This window comes from Theobroma cacao, chromosome 6, assembly GCF_000208745.1.
Source record: "Theobroma cacao cultivar B97-61/B2 chromosome 6, Criollo_cocoa_genome_V2, whole genome shotgun sequence".
NCBI lineage: Eukaryota > Viridiplantae > Streptophyta > Magnoliopsida > Malvales > Malvaceae > Theobroma > Theobroma cacao.
Genome location: NC_030855.1, coordinates 4,089,686 through 4,097,128, shown reverse-complemented (window position 1 = coordinate 4,097,128; position 7,443 = coordinate 4,089,686).

The window sequence follows — 7,443 nt, the reverse complement described above, 5'->3', positions numbered from 1 at the left end:
AAATTCTCAGACTTATCCAAAGTCTCGGTGGAGTAATTTTTGAAATTTACACTTTTGCCCCCGTAAAAGTGAAAAATTACATTTTTGCCCAAAAAACTGAAAAATTGCCCATAGACATATTTTTCATCCCTTATACTCATACCATTCTCCAATTTGTCAAATTTGATCTAAATTCTCTCAAAATCTCAAATTTTGTCCGTGAGTGGAAAAATTACGATTTTGCCCCTACACTCCAGAAATCACCGGAATTAAACTTTTTCACTGCCAAACCCTCAAATTATACTCCAATACTCAAATCATACTCCAATAAGTTAAATGTGGAAAAAAAAAATCTTTTCTCAAAATTTTCATTTTGTCCCAAATGGCAAATAACCATTTTGCCCATAGATAGTGAAAATTTCGGTTTGACTCCAAATTGATCATCGAACTCCGAATTACCATTTTGAGTCATCTCTGAACTGTGAAACTCTTAATTTCACCTCAAAATTCCTATTTGAACTAGTTCGAGGCTTAATCGACTTAATGGTACCATTAGGGGCAATATTGTCTTTTAACGATTCCTCGAACTTCTTAAACATGCAAACATTCTATTGAGCATGTAATGATGTTGTAATTATTTTATAGAATAGGGTTTGACAAAAAGCATGTTCATATAGTTAAAATAATTTATGAATTAAATCATTTAGATATAATATTCCAAATTTATAATGTAATTAATGTTTGCAAATGAATAAATAAAGCATATAGGAAATGTCAAACATAAGTAGTAGCACATGAATGAGATGGATTAGAAAATGTAACAAACCTTTAAGCATAAAAAGGTAGTAGGAAAAGCAAGTTAAGAATTTGTAAGAAACGAAGAATGAAGTTATGAGCTTCATAATAGAGCTATTAATTTAACACTTTCAATTACAATTATGTAGAGATAATAACTGAAGAGAGAATAAATTTCATAAGTTACATGATTAATCAGTAATAAAAGAATTATAATGTAAAAGGTAAACCATAATATTGACAGTTAAGAAACAAAGAGAGAGAACACAGTTGAAAATATCAAAGAAGGTTGAAACTTGAAACTTGTAACCTAATAATGCAACATCAAAAAATAAATTAAATAAAAAATTTCACAAGAATTATAGTCAAAACTACCTTTATCAATTTGAAATTAAAACCAACCATAATAACCTTTTCCACTTTCATCCCCTCTCTTTCACCTAATTCTAAACATTTACATTAAGAAAAAATTAAATAAATATATAACATTTAAATGAAATCGTATATGTAAATCTACCAAAAAATTGAAAATTGTATGAAAATAAAATTTTTTAAATATTAAATCATAAAAGAGGAATAGTTAGTATGAAATTGTATAGAAGTAAAAGATACAATTGATTCTTGAACCATTTGTATTTTAAAAATTGAAACGTGTATAATAATAAAAATATGTTGAAATAATTATTTCCAAAGGAAAGAAAATATAACAAAAATTGAGTAATGCAAAAACTTTGGTTCTATTTGTCATAAATTAACAGAATAATTATTCCATTAGTTTTCTCTTTAACAAATAACAGATGAGAATTTACAATTACTCAACTATTCTCTCTCAACAATTTGAATATATAAATAAAAAATAAAAATAGAGCAAAATTTATTTTTTTCAAAGGTAAAAAAAATGAACCCTTCTTTTTTTAAAAAAAATTAACCTCGTTTAAGACAATAAAATACAAATTTTAAAAAATTAAAAAGTTAAATTTTCTCTCTAATTTTTTTATTTATGGAGAATTTAAGTGGAGAAAAAGTGAATAATAAGTACACATAAATACCAAATATTTCTAACCTTAACAAATAATGGAAAAAAAAGATTGAAAAGGGAGAAAGTAAAATTAAGTTTAAGAAGAAAAAGAAAAAGAAATGAAAGCAAATGAAAAAAAAATAGAGGTAGGGATCATATTCCAAAATTAATATAAAAAAGCTAATCTTGATTTACTCCAAATATGAGGAAATATAACAAAAGAGAAATCTTACAAATGAAGAGCCATCAATAGATCAGTATTCTACTAAAGAAAAAAATATTAAAAAAATAAATATATAATCAAGAATAAAAAAAAACCTTTTGGAAACCTACTAAACCGATCAACACAATATCTACAATCATAAGAGTACAACACTAAACAAATAAGAGAACAACAAAAAAGAGAACCGTGAGCTAAAAAAAAACTCTAATCTACAAAAACATAAATGAACAAAACTCAAACAAATAAAAGAATAACACCAAAAGAAGAACCAACAAAAAAAACGTGAACTACAAAAAAAAAGAATTGATAAAAAAAAAAAGCTTTAAAGAAAAAAACGAAGAAACCCAAAGAAATGAGAGAACAACACTAAAAAAAGAATCAACAAAGCAATAAAATAAAGAAAACCAACCAAAGTAAGCCACAAAGAAACAAAACAACAAAACCCAAAAACATAAGGATGCGTTTGGTTCAAGGGAAGTAAAACATATTTCTTGTATTTTGAATGAGGGTAATCAAAATGCATTATTTGGTTCAGAAGAAATGGACAGACGTGTCATTGCAAGGGATTGTCATTACCTTCAGTTAGGGAATCTCTTATTCCCTTAGCTCACTGAGGGAAAGTTACTTTTCCTAAAAAAAAAAGAAGTGAAAACTCATTTTTTCCCTATCTTAACCTCGACACTCCTTTATGTTTTGCTCTTTTCTTCTTCTTACTCACCCACAAATTTCTTTTTCTTCTCACTGACCGTATGAAGGCTAACAAGTCAGCTGCACTAAAGTCATCCTTATTCTTATTCTACTTAGGTATAGTGTAGAAAATATTGCAATGTAATACTTTTCAGGCATTCAATTTTTTTTGGGAATTTTAGGGCTTTTTAGTTTGAGAAAATTAGGTTTTTAAGGTTTGGGTTTTGTAGTATTCTTTGTGATTTTGAGGTGTGTTCCCTCAATATGGGTTTTAAGGTTAATGCAAATGAAACACTTCTATAAAAGATTGATTTTGTATAGGTTTTAATGAGTCGAGTTCCTTCTTTAACTTTGTATTTGGTGTAAGGGTTTAGGGTCTTAGCTTAGCTTTTAACCTGATTGATTTTGTTCATGCTGTTTGTCTTGTTTTAGCATGATGCAATTTTTTTTTTGTTTATTATTGAGCTTAGGGAAAATAGAGGTTTCTCCCATAAGAAGGGCATTCTTTCTCATTTCCCTAGGTTGTGTTCTAGAGGTTGTTGTTTCTCTTGTTTTAGGAACTTTCATTCCCCTTTTTTCTATTAATGAATCTGTCTTCTGCCTTTAAAAAATAATTCTTATAAAATACTAGCATTAGGGAGATAGATAGAGTAGAAAGGGATGCAAGTTTAGGATAGAAGGGAAAGAAACAAACAAGGCAAGAGAGAGAATTGTCACTTTCCTGTTGGGTTTAGAATAATAGTTTGGTTGGATAATAGTTTTGTGACTTATGTAAAATGGTTGGTCCAAGTTTTTTTTTTCTTGATGGTTTGTGAGGTTGGCAAAAAGATTTTATGTTGATAATATTACCAGTAACAGAGTTTATATAATGTTTTATATATTATTTATATATCAGCTATAGTGTTTCATTAGCATTGTTTATAAATAGTGTTTATATAGTGTTGATAATAATATCAGTAACAGCGGATTTATATAGTATCTGAACAAAAAAATGTATTAAAGTTGAATTCATTGCACTCTTTTTTTCCTTGTCTTTACAAATATGGATTAAATGCTATATATAATGTGTTTCAGCTAGTTGTTGTTAATTACACCTTGTTTATGGTATGTACTCGTACTTCTTGTTTCATTCTTTATTGTATTAATTCCAAAATAGCTACATGTTTAAAATGGATTGTCTTACTATTTTTACAGATACAATGAGTTATATAGTTTGATTACTAACTATTGGATTACACTTTAATTATATTACTTTTTATATTATAGTTCATACAATGAGCATATATTCTAAACGACAAATTGCTATGATCGCATCTACTATTGCATTGGCGCTATAGCTATATACAATAGTAGTGATAATTATTATTTTTCTTAATCAATATTGTTATGTGTGCTTAAAGAAAAGAAAGCGTAAGAAGTCATATAATGGTGCTAGTTATGAAAGGCATATTATTAGGCAATTGAACTTTAGAAGAATGGTCTTTAATTCTGATATGACGTGCATTGAACATATTCAAATGAATAGGAATGCCTTCTATAAACTATACAATATGCTTGAAACTAGTGGTAGGTTTAAACCAACAACATACATGAATGTTGGGGAAATGGTTGCAATCGTTTTGTACATCATTTCTCATCATGCAAAGGATAGGATAATACAGAAAAAGTTTGTTAAAAGTTGTGAGACAGTGGGTAGACAGTTTAAGGTCGTTTTAAATTTTGTGATGAGGTTACAAGCAATACTATTGAAGAATCCATAACCTATAATTAAGAATTCAACTGACCTATGATAGAATTGGTTTAAAGTAAAGTTAAATTGGTTTCTCTCTATAATTTAGATATAAAATTTTATTAGTTTGAATCTAATAAGATATATGTTTGTGTCACCATTCTATTGGAAACAATAGAATTGTTTAAGTGCTTTAGATGTGACATATATTAAAGTCAATGCCTTGAAAAATGATAAGCTTAGACACAAAACAAGGAAAAATGAGATTGCTACAAATGTCATAGGAGTATGTTCACAAGATATGTAGTTCGTATATATCTTACTTGGATGACAAGGTTCCGCTGTAGACTCTAGGGTTATTCGAGATGCAATCTCTAGAAGAAATGATTTGAAAGTCTCCAAAGGTAAAAGGATAGCATATGTTAAATTAATAATTATAAAGTTTTAGCGTTAGCTTAATATATTTAATTCCTAATACAAAAATATTTTCTTGTCATAGGTTTTTACTGTTTATGTGATGCTAGATATACAAATGGAAAGGGATTTTTAACTCCAAATATAGGTCAACAATATCATTTGAATGAATGGAGGCAAAATTGAACTCCTTGATCAAAAGAAGAATTGTTTAATTACAAACACTCAAGTGCTAGAAATGTTATTAAGAGATGTTTCGAATTTCTTAAAATGAGATGGGCAATACTTAAAAAGAGGTCTTAATATCCAGTGAAAACTAAGTGCAAAATTATATCGGCTTGTACTTTATTACACAATCATATTAGGAGAAAGATGACACGCAATCCACTTGATGTTAAATTCAATAAAGGATATGTGGGACAGGTAGGAATAGAAAATACAAATATGATACAATACATTGAGAGCTTAAATGAATGGAATAATTAGAGAAATAACTTGGCACAAAATGTGGGATTGCTGGTTAACTTCTAAAAATGAAATGCACAAAATATTATTTTATAATTAACTTATTAAATAGATATAAGTAACTTATTTAGACAGGATTAATTTATTTAAACATGAATAAATAAGTTATTTCATGATAAACTAGTTTGTTAATATGATTAATTAAATAGTACATAAATGTCATTTACAGGTTAAGCGAGTCAATCTGATAAGAATTGAATGTTTTATGACATAAACGAATTGACATGATTATAACTCGAATATAATTATACAAAATCTAAATCTATTAATTTCTATATTGTATTTATGTCATGTTAACGAATCGTGTCAAACTGTCAGGTCTAAATTAGAACTTGAACCAATGAGAAGTATTATCTTGAAAATGCAAAAAGGTTTTCAAGAAAAGGGAAAAAAAGATAAGGAAATTTATAAACACTTGATTAAATAGTTTGAATCAAAATGCATATTTATTACCCTTGAAGTAGAATTTTATGTACTCACCCTTTTGTAATTAAGTATTTGATTGCAAGCTAGCTCTTGCCAAGCGTTTGATATCCTATTTTAAACAAATTGAATTTTCTTCTCTTTTAATACCAATTAGTCTGTTGTTCGCGTAATACGCTTGGGATGGTAAAATTTTTTTTTTAATTGAGTTGAGAATACTCTGTGAAATAAATATGTAATAGTAATTATATTATCATATCTAATTATTAGTGCATATTGACATGTACAAAATATTATTTTATAAAATATATGTTGTTACTATAACCGTCATGATGATATTTATAGTGGTGCTTCCACACTAAAACGCACCTATAAATAGCCTTATGACAAAACAAAACCTTAAATAAAATCTCGAAGCTTACGATAAAATATGTAGTAACTCAATCTCCCTCAAAATCCTATCTTTAGCTAGCTGATTTGTACCACTTTGCATTAGTTACATTTAATACTGATAAATGATATAGGAATAATAAATAATGAAATCGAGAAAAATTATTTTTTTATAAATACCCAGATATAGAAAGTCAATGAAAATCTAAAATATTAACCGTGATAGAAAAAAATGGTCAAAATACCTCAATAATCCCTGTACTCGTACACTTTCTTCACTTTAATCTCTTTACTCAAAATCACAACAATTTAGTCTCTTGATTTTGAGAATTGCTTTAATTTAGTCCCTTCAACATTTTCCTTCCAAAATTACTTTTTACAAAACTAATGTAGTACTGTCATACATGGCAGTGCCCTATCACTTTGACATGTTGTTGTGGTAGTACCACGTGGCATGTCAAGGAGGGCACCACGTGTCACACTCTCCATTAGCATCTATCCATGGTATGTCCAGAAGGTGATACGTGGCATGACAAGGGAGCAATATTTGAAGTGGGTTGGAAATGTTGACATGGCAATGCCATATCACTTTGACATGTTGATGTGGTCTAAAATATCAACTGTGAAAGAAAAAAATGGTCAAAATATGTCAAACCCTGTTCTATAAAATAATTACGACGTCATTTACATGCTCAATAGAATGGTTACATATTTAGGAAGTTTGAGAAATCGTTAAAAGACGATATTGCCCCTAATAGTAACATTAAGTCGATTAAGCCTCAACTAGTTCAAATAAGAATTTTAAGGTGAAATTAAGAGTGTCACAGTTCAAGGATGACTCAAAATGGTAATTCGGAGTTCGAGGATCAATTTGGAGTCAAACCGAAATTTTCACTATCTATTGGCAAAATGGTCATTTGCCACTTGGGTACAAAATGAAAATTTTTAGAAAAGATTTTTTTTTTAGTCCATTTGACTTATTGGAGTATGATTTGAAGTTTAGAAGTGAAAAATTTTAATTTCGGTATAATTTAGAGTGTAAGGGTGAAATAGTAATTTTGCCACTCTAGGGGCAAATCGGTAAATTTTCACCCCCGACACTTGTCAAGACCAAGGGATTTTATTCATCATGGAAATGGATAAACATGAGAAATGTGTGGTGGAGAATTAAAGAATTAAAAGTCAAATATTTAAAATTTGAACCAATAAGGAAATGCCATGTGTCATGTTTTTATTATTTTATTATTTCTTTATAAAAAG